Here is a 9575-nt window from a genome sequence, read left to right on the forward strand (position 1 = left end):
AGCGTCAGCTCTCGCGTCAGCTGAGCAAAGTCGAGACAAGTCGAGACACACTAAGGGCTGGTATGCAGCGAGTAAGAGGGGGGAAAAAACAATAATTTAAGAGCGCGCGGCAAAAGTACTCATACGCGAAATTAAAAGCCTGCTGCGGTGGCCGGGAATCGAACCCGGATCAACTGCTTGGAAGGCAACTATGCTGACCATTACACCACCACCGCACAAGCGAGCGCCCCGACGCCGCGCGGTGTCGGCTTCCCGCCTGTCGGCAGCGGCCGAAGGTGATCGTACCTGCAGGCGCATTTCGAGGTAGGCTAGGGGAACACATCCAGTTGCATTCGGACGGCGTATCCACGCACACTTCGCATCCTTTGGCAAGAGTCGGCGCCGGCGACGCAAGAGTACGCAGAGGACCGCGTTCTGGCGGCATTTTTAAGCAGTGCAGTGCAGTGCAGTGCAGGATTCAGCGTCTGCAGCGTCTTCCGCACAGAATGCTACGGCGCTTGACGGCAGCCCCACTTTCCCTTGAGACATCTGCTCGGGAAGCAGCGTGAAGTTACCGCTGGCCCGAGCATCGGTGGTTCAGTGGTAGAATGCTCGCCTGCCACGCGGGCGGCCCGGGTTCGATTCCCGGCCGATGCATCATTTTGCTTTTCCCGCGATAATGCTGCCGCAACACCGCAATCAACTGGGCCGGCAATGAAATTGTAGCAACAGAACACGTTATCCAGGAAGAACAGTGTTTCTACGTCTAATATTGGGTACGCAACTTACCCAGTTTCCAGGAGAAACGGTTCACCCGTGCCTCGGTAGCGCAGTAGGCAGCGCGTAAGTCTCATAATCTTAAGGTCGTGAGTTCGATCCTCACCCGGGGCATTTAATTTTCTGTGACTGATGGTGGTGCTGTTGCTGGGGCGCCAACGTATTTCTTGTTTGTTATCCACAACGTTTCAACGCTTCAGCGGGAAAATGTTTACTTCCTCTTATTGCTACTTACAGCTTCCCTTTTCCTCTTCTCCCAGCACAGCATGAAGCCAAAAGCATTGCTCTGCGACGTTTGAGGTGCGCGCCTTGCCAGTCAGTATGTGCAAAGATGCTCGCAAAGAGAGAAGGGCGCCGACGTGGCACTCGACACGAAGTGCGGCAAGCGACCGTACGAACGGTCCAATGGAACGGCCACATCCGGTGTGGTCTAGTGGCTAGGATACCTGGCTTTCACCCAGGAGGCCCGGGTTCGATTCCCGGTACCGGAACGGAATTTTTTTTCACACGAATCGTGACAAGTTTGAGCTGTCCGAGCGGCCGTTTCCCGTCCTGCTCGCAATATAGCTACTGTTTCGTGACCGTCAGCAGAATATAGACTAGGGAAGCAGACACACGACGACCATAGAAATGGTGTATGGCTTCATGCCAGCTGTTTCCAGTTTAGGGCTGAGCAACTGCATCTGCCGAGGCCCGTTAGCTCAGTTGGTTAGAGCGTCGTGCTAATAACGCGAAGGTCGCGGGTTCGATCCCCCCACGGCCCACTACTCTTTTACTACTACGAAAAGGCAGCGCCGATTTCAGCTGGCGAGTGTGATGACCAAAAGATCATCACCATGCGTGGAAGTTGACAGAGGATCCGAACCCGACTTGTCGGGAAGCGCTACAGCATTCACTCGGCAATGGGCATAATATTTTGAATACACTGGTTCTCAACCGATGAAGAGAAAATGAAAGAAAATGTCTGATTGCCGATGCGTAACAACTTTGGCCCTTGTCAGTACTTGGGCGGGTGAGCGCATGGGAACACAGGGTACTATTGGCAGTTTTACTTCCTATTTTTATTTTCGGAGCTACAGCCCGATTCGGTCAGGGAGACGCCACCGTGAAATGAAGGGGCGTGCTGTGTGTCCATCGCCTCGCCTCTCCTCCCCTCTCTCAGTCGTTTATCGTGCTTGTCGTTTTGATATAGGCCGATTTGAGAGCGTCAGCTCTCGCGTCAGCTGAGCAAAGTCGAGACAAGTCGAGACACACTAAGGGCTGGTATGCAGCGAGTAAGAGGGGGGAAAAAACAATAATTTAAGAGCGCGCGGCAAAAGTACTCATACGCGAAATTAAAAGCCTGCTGCGGTGGCCGGGAATCGAACCCGGATCAACTGCTTGGAAGGCAACTATGCTGACCATTACACCACCACCGCACAAGCGAGCGCCCCGACGCCGCGCGGTGTCGGCTTCCCGCCTGTCGGCAGCGGCCGAAGGTGATCGTACCTGCAGGCGCATTTCGAGGTAGGCTAGGGGAACACATCCAGTTGCATTCGGACGGCGTATCCACGCACACTTCGCATCCTTTGGCAAGAGTCGGCGCCGGCGACGCAAGAGTACGCAGAGGACCGCGTTCTGGCGGCATTTTTAAGCAGTGCAGTGCAGTGCAGTGCAGGATTCAGCGTCTGCAGCGTCTTCCGCACAGAATGCTACGGCGCTTGACGGCAGCCCCACTTTCCCTTGAGACATCTGCTCGGGAAGCAGCGTGAAGTTACCGCTGGCCCGAGCATCGGTGGTTCAGTGGTAGAATGCTCGCCTGCCACGCGGGCGGCCCGGGTTCGATTCCCGGCCGATGCATCATTTTGCTTTTCCCGCGATAATGCTGCCGCAACACCGCAATCAACTGGGCCGGCAATGAAATTGTAGCAACAGAACACGTTATCCAGGAAGAACAGTGTTTCTACGTCTAATATTGGGTACGCAACTTACCCAGTTTCCAGGAGAAACGGTTCACCCGTGCCTCGGTAGCGCAGTAGGCAGCGCGTAAGTCTCATAATCTTAAGGTCGTGAGTTCGATCCTCACCCGGGGCATTTAATTTTCTGTGACTGATGGTGGTGCTGTTGCTGGGGCGCCAACGTATTTCTTGTTTGTTATCCACAACGTTTCAACGCTTCAGCGGGAAAATGTTTACTTCCTCTTATTGCTACTTACAGCTTCCCTTTTCCTCTTCTCCCAGCACAGCATGAAGCCAAAAGCATTGCTCTGCGACGTTTGAGGTGCGCGCCTTGCCAGTCAGTATGTGCAAAGATGCTCGCAAAGAGAGAAGGGCGCCGACGTGGCACTCGACACGAAGTGCGACAAGCGACCGTACGAACGGTCCAATGAAACGGCCACATCCGGTGTGGTCTAGTGGCTAGGATACCTGGCTTTCACCCAGGAGGCCCGGGTTCGATTCCCGGTACCGGAACGGAATTTTTTTTCCACACGAATCGTGACAAGTTTGAGCTGTCCGAGCGGCCGTTTCCCGTCCTGCTCGCAATATAGCTACTGTTTCGTGACCGTCAGCAGAATATAGACTAGGGAAGCAGACACACGACGACCATAGAAATGGTGTATGGCTTCATGCCAGCTGTTTCCAGTTTAGGGCTGAGCAACTGCATCTGCCGAGGCCCGTTAGCTCAGTTGGTTAGAGCGTCGTGCTAATAACGCGAAGGTCGCGGGTTCGATCCCCCCACGGGCCACTACTCTTTTACTACTACGAAAAGGCAGCGCCGATTTCAGCTGGCGAGTGTGATGACCAAAAGATCATCACCATGCGTGGAAGTTGACAGAGGATCCGAACCCGACTTGTCGGGAAGCGCTACAGCATTCACTCGGCAATGGGCATAATATTTTGAATACACTGGTTCTCAACCGATGAAGAGAAAATGAAAGAAAATGTCTGATTGCCGATGCGTAACAACTTTGGCCCTTGTCAGTACTTGGGCGGGTGAGCGCATGGGAACACAGGGTACTATTGGCAGTTTTACTTCCTATTTTTATTTTCGGAGCTACAGCCCGATTCGGTCAGGGAGACGCCACCGTGAAATGAAGGGGCGTGCTGTGTGTCCATCGCCTCGCCTCTCCTCCCCTCTCTCCGTCGTTTATCGTGCTTGTCGTTTTGATATAGGCCGATTTGAGAGCGTCAGCTCTCGCGTCAGCTGAGCAAAGTCGAGACAAGTCGAGACACACTAAGGGCTGGTATGCAGCGAGTAAGAGGGGGGAAAAAACAATAATTTAAGAGCGCGCGGCAAAAGTACTCATACGCGAAATTAAAAGCCTGCTGCGGTGGCCGGGAATCGAACCCGGATCAACTGCTTGGAAGGCAACTATGCTGACCATTACACCACCACCGCACAAGCGAGCGCCCCGACGCCGCGCGGTGTCGGCTTCCCGCCTGTCGGCAGCGGCCGAAGGTGATCGTACCTGCAGGCGCATTTCGAGGTAGGCTAGGGGAACACATCCAGTTGCATTCGGACGGCGTATCCACGCACACTTCGCATCCTTTGGCAAGAGTCGGCGCCGGCGACGCAAGAGTACGCAGAGGACCGCGTTCTGGCGGCATTTTTAAGCAGTGCAGTGCAGTGCAGTGCAGGATTCAGCGTCTGCAGCGTCTTCCGCACAGAATGCTACGGCGCTTGACGGCAGCCCCACTTTCCCTTGAGACATCTGCTCGGGAAGCAGCGTGAAGTTACCGCTGGCCCGAGCATCGGTGGTTCAGTGGTAGAATGCTCGCCTGCCACGCGGGCGGCCCGGGTTCGATTCCCGGCCGATGCATCATTTTGCTTTTCCCGCGATAATGCTGCCGCAACACCGCAATCAACTGGGCCGGCAATGAAATTGTAGCAACAGAACACGTTATCCAGGAAGAACAGTGTTTCTACGTCTAATATTGGGTACGCAACTTACCCAGTTTCCAGGAGAAACGGTTCACCCGTGCCTCGGTAGCGCAGTAGGCAGCGCGTAAGTCTCATAATCTTAAGGTCGTGAGTTCGATCCTCACCCGGGGCATTTAATTTTCTGTGACTGATGGTGGTGCTGTTGCTGGGGCGCCAACGTATTTCTTGTTTGTTATCCACAACGTTTCAACGCTTCAGCGGGAAAATGTTTACTTCCTCTTATTGCTACTTACAGCTTCCCTTTTCCTCTTCTCCCAGCACAGCATGAAGCCAAAAGCATTGCTCTGCGACGTTTGAGGTGCGCGCCTTGCCAGTCAGTATGTGCAAAGATGCTCGCAAAGAGAGAAGGGCGCCGACGTGGCACTCGACACGAAGTGCGACAAGCGACCGTACGAACGGTCCAATGAAACGGCCACATCCGGTGTGGTCTAGTGGCTAGGATACCTGGCTTTCACCCAGGAGGCCCGGGTTCGATTCCCGGTACCGGAACGGAATTTTTTTTCCACACGAATCGTGACAAGTTTGAGCTGTCCGAGCGGCCGTTTCCCGTCCTGCTCGCAATATAGCTACTGTTTCGTGACCGTCAGCAGAATATAGACTAGGGAAGCAGACACACGACGACCATAGAAATGGTGTATGGCTTCATGCCAGCTGTTTCCAGTTTAGGGCTGAGCAACTGCATCTGCCGAGGCCCGTTAGCTCAGTTGGTTAGAGCGTCGTGCTAATAACGCGAAGGTCGCGGGTTCGATCCCCCCACGGGCCACTACTCTTTTACTACTACGAAAAGGCAGCGCCGATTTCAGCTGGCGAGTGTGATGACCAAAAGATCATCACCATGCGTGGAAGTTGACAGAGGATCCGAACCCGACTTGTCGGGAAGCGCTACAGCATTCACTCGGCAATGGGCATAATATTTTGAATACACTGGTTCTCAACCGATGAAGAGAAAATGAAAGAAAATGTCTGATTGCCGATGCGTAACAACTTTGGCCCTTGTCAGTACTTGGGCGGGTGAGCGCATGGGAACACAGGGTACTATTGGCAGTTTTACTTCCTATTTTTATTTTCGGAGCTACAGCCCGATTCGGTCAGGGAGACGCCACCGTGAAATGAAGGGGCGTGCTGTGTGTCCATCGCCTCGCCTCTCCTCCCCTCTCTCCGTCGTTTATCGTGCTTGTCGTTTTGATATAGGCCGATTTGAGAGCGTCAGCTCTCGCGTCAGCTGAGCAAAGTCGAGACAAGTCGAGACACACTAAGGGCTGGTATGCAGCGAGTAAGAGGGGGGAAAAAACAATAATTTAAGAGCGCGCGGCAAAAGTACTCATACGCGAAATTAAAAGCCTGCTGCGGTGGCCGGGAATCGAACCCGGATCAACTGCTTGGAAGGCAACTATGCTGACCATTACACCACCACCGCACAAGCGAGCGCCCCGACGCCGCGCGGTGTCGGCTTCCCGCCTGTCGGCAGCGGCCGAAGGTGATCGTACCTGCAGGCGCATTTCGAGGTAGGCTAGGGGAACACATCCAGTTGCATTCGGACGGCGTATCCACGCACACTTCGCATCCTTTGGCAAGAGTCGGCGCCGGCGACGCAAGAGTACGCAGAGGACCGCGTTCTGGCGGCATTTTTAAGCAGTGCAGTGCAGTGCAGTGCAGGATTCAGCGTCTGCAGCGTCTTCCGCACAGAATGCTACGGCGCTTGACGGCAGCCCCACTTTCCCTTGAGACATCTGCTCGGGAAGCAGCGTGAAGTTACCGCTGGCCCGAGCATCGGTGGTTCAGTGGTAGAATGCTCGCCTGCCACGCGGGCGGCCCGGGTTCGATTCCCGGCCGATGCATCATTTTGCTTTTCCCGCGATAATGCTGCCGCAACACCGCAATCAACTGGGCCGGCAATGAAATTGTAGCAACAGAACACGTTATCCAGGAAGAACAGTGTTTCTACGTCTAATATTGGGTACGCAACTTACCCAGTTTCCAGGAGAAACGGTTCACCCGTGCCTCGGTAGCGCAGTAGGCAGCGCGTAAGTCTCATAATCTTAAGGTCGTGAGTTCGATCCTCACCCGGGGCATTTAATTTTCTGTGACTGATGGTGGTGCTGTTGCTGGGGCGCCAACGTATTTCTTGTTTGTTATCCACAACGTTTCAACGCTTCAGCGGGAAAATGTTTACTTCCTCTTATTGCTACTTACAGCTTCCCTTTTCCTCTTCTCCCAGCACAGCATGAAGCCAAAAGCATTGCTCTGCGACGTTTGAGGTGCGCGCCTTGCCAGTCAGTATGTGCAAAGATGCTCGCAAAGAGAGAAGGGCGCCGACGTGGCACTCGACACGAAGTGCGGCAAGCGACCGTACGAACGGTCCAATGGAACGGCCACATCCGGTGTGGTCTAGTGGCTAGGATACCTGGCTTTCACCCAGGAGGCCCGGGTTCGATTCCCGGTACCGGAACGGAATTTTTTTTCACACGAATCGTGACAAGTTTGAGCTGTCCGAGCGGCCGTTTCCCGTCCTGCTCGCAATATAGCTACTGTTTCGTGACCGTCAGCAGAATATAGACTAGGGAAGCAGACACACGACGACCATAGAAATGGTGTATGGCTTCATGCCAGCTGTTTCCAGTTTAGGGCTGAGCAACTGCATCTGCCGAGGCCCGTTAGCTCAGTTGGTTAGAGCGTCGTGCTAATAACGCGAAGGTCGCGGGTTCGATCCCCCCACGGCCCACTACTCTTTTACTACTACGAAAAGGCAGCGCCGATTTCAGCTGGCGAGTGTGATGACCAAAAGATCATCACCATGCGTGGAAGTTGACAGAGGATCCGAACCCGACTTGTCGGGAAGCGCTACAGCATTCACTCGGCAATGGGCATAATATTTTGAATACACTGGTTCTCAACCGATGAAGAGAAAATGAAAGAAAATGTCTGATTGCCGATGCGTAACAACTTTGGCCCTTGTCAGTACTTGGGCGGGTGAGCGCATGGGAACACAGGGTACTATTGGCAGTTTTACTTCCTATTTTTATTTTCGGAGCTACAGCCCGATTCGGTCAGGGAGACGCCACCGTGAAATGAAGGGGCGTGCTGTGTGTCCATCGCCTCGCCTCTCCTCCCCTCTCTCAGTCGTTTATCGTGCTTGTCGTTTTGATATAGGCCGATTTGAGAGCGTCAGCTCTCGCGTCAGCTGAGCAAAGTCGAGACAAGTCGAGACACACTAAGGGCTGGTATGCAGCGAGTAAGAGGGGGGAAAAAACAATAATTTAAGAGCGCGCGGCAAAAGTACTCATACGCGAAATTAAAAGCCTGCTGCGGTGGCCGGGAATCGAACCCGGATCAACTGCTTGGAAGGCAACTATGCTGACCATTACACCACCACCGCACAAGCGAGCGCCCCGACGCCGCGCGGTGTCGGCTTCCCGCCTGTCGGCAGCGGCCGAAGGTGATCGTACCTGCAGGCGCATTTCGAGGTAGGCTAGGGGAACACATCCAGTTGCATTCGGACGGCGTATCCACGCACACTTCGCATCCTTTGGCAAGAGTCGGCGCCGGCGACGCAAGAGTACGCAGAGGACCGCGTTCTGGCGGCATTTTTAAGCAGTGCAGTGCAGTGCAGTGCAGGATTCAGCGTCTGCAGCGTCTTCCGCACAGAATGCTACGGCGCTTGACGGCAGCCCCACTTTCCCTTGAGACATCTGCTCGGGAAGCAGCGTGAAGTTACCGCTGGCCCGAGCATCGGTGGTTCAGTGGTAGAATGCTCGCCTGCCACGCGGGCGGCCCGGGTTCGATTCCCGGCCGATGCATCATTTTGCTTTTCCCGCGATAATGCTGCCGCAACACCGCAATCAACTGGGCCGGCAATGAAATTGTAGCAACAGAACACGTTATCCAGGAAGAACAGTGTTTCTACGTCTAATATTGGGTACGCAACTTACCCAGTTTCCAGGAGAAACGGTTCACCCGTGCCTCGGTAGCGCAGTAGGCAGCGCGTAAGTCTCATAATCTTAAGGTCGTGAGTTCGATCCTCACCCGGGGCATTTAATTTTCTGTGACTGATGGTGGTGCTGTTGCTGGGGCGCCAACGTATTTCTTGTTTGTTATCCACAACGTTTCAACGCTTCAGCGGGAAAATGTTTACTTCCTCTTATTGCTACTTACAGCTTCCCTTTTCCTCTTCTCCCAGCACAGCATGAAGCCAAAAGCATTGCTCTGCGACGTTTGAGGTGCGCGCCTTGCCAGTCAGTATGTGCAAAGATGCTCGCAAAGAGAGAAGGGCGCCGACGTGGCACTCGACACGAAGTGCGACAAGCGACCGTACGAACGGTCCAATGAAACGGCCACATCCGGTGTGGTCTAGTGGCTAGGATACCTGGCTTTCACCCAGGAGGCCCGGGTTCGATTCCCGGTACCGGAACGGAATTTTTTTTCCACACGAATCGTGACAAGTTTGAGCTGTCCGAGCGGCCGTTTCCCGTCCTGCTCGCAATATAGCTACTGTTTCGTGACCGTCAGCAGAATATAGACTAGGGAAGCAGACACACGACGACCATAGAAATGGTGTATGGCTTCATGCCAGCTGTTTCCAGTTTAGGGCTGAGCAACTGCATCTGCCGAGGCCCGTTAGCTCAGTTGGTTAGAGCGTCGTGCTAATAACGCGAAGGTCGCGGGTTCGATCCCCCCACGGGCCACTACTCTTTTACTACTACGAAAAGGCAGCGCCGATTTCAGCTGGCGAGTGTGATGACCAAAAGATCATCACCATGCGTGGAAGTTGACAGAGGATCCGAACCCGACTTGTCGGGAAGCGCTACAGCATTCACTCGGCAATGGGCATAATATTTTGAATACACTGGTTCTCAACCGATGAAGAGAAAATGAAAGAAAATGTCTGATTGCCGATGCGT

The 9575-nt window shown here is 54.0% G+C and overlaps 25 non-coding genes across 25 annotated transcripts; 20 read left to right on the forward strand and 5 right to left on the reverse strand.

Moving 5' to 3' along the window:
• Positions 1-143: 143 nt before the first annotated feature.
• Positions 144-215, reverse strand: Trnag-ucc (transfer RNA glycine (anticodon UCC)). The gene has a single exon. It is a non-coding gene; the product is annotated as a tRNA-Gly (tRNA).
• A 350-nt stretch (positions 216-565) lies between these two features.
• Positions 566-636, forward strand: Trnag-gcc (transfer RNA glycine (anticodon GCC)). The gene has a single exon. It is a non-coding gene; the product is annotated as a tRNA-Gly (tRNA).
• Positions 637-797: 161 nt separating this feature from the next.
• Positions 798-870, forward strand: Trnam-cau (transfer RNA methionine (anticodon CAU)). Its single transcript has one exon. It is a non-coding gene; the product is annotated as a tRNA-Met (tRNA).
• A 305-nt stretch (positions 871-1175) lies between these two features.
• Positions 1176-1247, forward strand: Trnae-uuc (transfer RNA glutamic acid (anticodon UUC)). The gene has a single exon. It is a non-coding gene; the product is annotated as a tRNA-Glu (tRNA).
• Positions 1248-1446: 199 nt separating this feature from the next.
• Positions 1447-1520, forward strand: Trnai-aau (transfer RNA isoleucine (anticodon AAU)). Its single transcript has one exon. It is a non-coding gene; the product is annotated as a tRNA-Ile (tRNA).
• Positions 1521-2102: 582 nt separating this feature from the next.
• Positions 2103-2174, reverse strand: Trnag-ucc (transfer RNA glycine (anticodon UCC)). Its single transcript has one exon. It is a non-coding gene; the product is annotated as a tRNA-Gly (tRNA).
• A 350-nt stretch (positions 2175-2524) lies between these two features.
• Trnag-gcc (transfer RNA glycine (anticodon GCC)) lies at positions 2525-2595 on the forward strand. The gene has a single exon. It is a non-coding gene; the product is annotated as a tRNA-Gly (tRNA).
• Positions 2596-2756: 161 nt separating this feature from the next.
• Trnam-cau (transfer RNA methionine (anticodon CAU)) lies at positions 2757-2829 on the forward strand. The gene has a single exon. It is a non-coding gene; the product is annotated as a tRNA-Met (tRNA).
• A 305-nt stretch (positions 2830-3134) lies between these two features.
• On the forward strand, positions 3135-3206 carry Trnae-uuc (transfer RNA glutamic acid (anticodon UUC)). The gene has a single exon. It is a non-coding gene; the product is annotated as a tRNA-Glu (tRNA).
• Positions 3207-3406: 200 nt separating this feature from the next.
• Trnai-aau (transfer RNA isoleucine (anticodon AAU)) lies at positions 3407-3480 on the forward strand. The gene has a single exon. It is a non-coding gene; the product is annotated as a tRNA-Ile (tRNA).
• A 582-nt stretch (positions 3481-4062) lies between these two features.
• Positions 4063-4134, reverse strand: Trnag-ucc (transfer RNA glycine (anticodon UCC)). Its single transcript has one exon. It is a non-coding gene; the product is annotated as a tRNA-Gly (tRNA).
• A 350-nt stretch (positions 4135-4484) lies between these two features.
• Positions 4485-4555, forward strand: Trnag-gcc (transfer RNA glycine (anticodon GCC)). Its single transcript has one exon. It is a non-coding gene; the product is annotated as a tRNA-Gly (tRNA).
• Positions 4556-4716: 161 nt separating this feature from the next.
• On the forward strand, positions 4717-4789 carry Trnam-cau (transfer RNA methionine (anticodon CAU)). Its single transcript has one exon. It is a non-coding gene; the product is annotated as a tRNA-Met (tRNA).
• Positions 4790-5094: 305 nt separating this feature from the next.
• Positions 5095-5166, forward strand: Trnae-uuc (transfer RNA glutamic acid (anticodon UUC)). The gene has a single exon. It is a non-coding gene; the product is annotated as a tRNA-Glu (tRNA).
• Positions 5167-5366: 200 nt separating this feature from the next.
• Positions 5367-5440, forward strand: Trnai-aau (transfer RNA isoleucine (anticodon AAU)). The gene has a single exon. It is a non-coding gene; the product is annotated as a tRNA-Ile (tRNA).
• A 582-nt stretch (positions 5441-6022) lies between these two features.
• On the reverse strand, positions 6023-6094 carry Trnag-ucc (transfer RNA glycine (anticodon UCC)). The gene has a single exon. It is a non-coding gene; the product is annotated as a tRNA-Gly (tRNA).
• A 350-nt stretch (positions 6095-6444) lies between these two features.
• Positions 6445-6515, forward strand: Trnag-gcc (transfer RNA glycine (anticodon GCC)). The gene has a single exon. It is a non-coding gene; the product is annotated as a tRNA-Gly (tRNA).
• Positions 6516-6676: 161 nt separating this feature from the next.
• On the forward strand, positions 6677-6749 carry Trnam-cau (transfer RNA methionine (anticodon CAU)). The gene has a single exon. It is a non-coding gene; the product is annotated as a tRNA-Met (tRNA).
• A 305-nt stretch (positions 6750-7054) lies between these two features.
• Positions 7055-7126, forward strand: Trnae-uuc (transfer RNA glutamic acid (anticodon UUC)). The gene has a single exon. It is a non-coding gene; the product is annotated as a tRNA-Glu (tRNA).
• A 199-nt stretch (positions 7127-7325) lies between these two features.
• Trnai-aau (transfer RNA isoleucine (anticodon AAU)) lies at positions 7326-7399 on the forward strand. The gene has a single exon. It is a non-coding gene; the product is annotated as a tRNA-Ile (tRNA).
• Positions 7400-7981: 582 nt separating this feature from the next.
• Trnag-ucc (transfer RNA glycine (anticodon UCC)) lies at positions 7982-8053 on the reverse strand. Its single transcript has one exon. It is a non-coding gene; the product is annotated as a tRNA-Gly (tRNA).
• Positions 8054-8403: 350 nt separating this feature from the next.
• On the forward strand, positions 8404-8474 carry Trnag-gcc (transfer RNA glycine (anticodon GCC)). The gene has a single exon. It is a non-coding gene; the product is annotated as a tRNA-Gly (tRNA).
• Positions 8475-8635: 161 nt separating this feature from the next.
• Trnam-cau (transfer RNA methionine (anticodon CAU)) lies at positions 8636-8708 on the forward strand. The gene has a single exon. It is a non-coding gene; the product is annotated as a tRNA-Met (tRNA).
• Positions 8709-9013: 305 nt separating this feature from the next.
• Positions 9014-9085, forward strand: Trnae-uuc (transfer RNA glutamic acid (anticodon UUC)). The gene has a single exon. It is a non-coding gene; the product is annotated as a tRNA-Glu (tRNA).
• Positions 9086-9285: 200 nt separating this feature from the next.
• Positions 9286-9359, forward strand: Trnai-aau (transfer RNA isoleucine (anticodon AAU)). The gene has a single exon. It is a non-coding gene; the product is annotated as a tRNA-Ile (tRNA).
• Positions 9360-9575: the final 216 nt, after the last annotated feature.

The sequence above is a fragment of the Schistocerca cancellata genome, unplaced genomic scaffold (assembly GCF_023864275.1).
Source record: "Schistocerca cancellata isolate TAMUIC-IGC-003103 unplaced genomic scaffold, iqSchCanc2.1 HiC_scaffold_320, whole genome shotgun sequence".
NCBI lineage: Eukaryota > Metazoa > Arthropoda > Insecta > Orthoptera > Acrididae > Schistocerca > Schistocerca cancellata.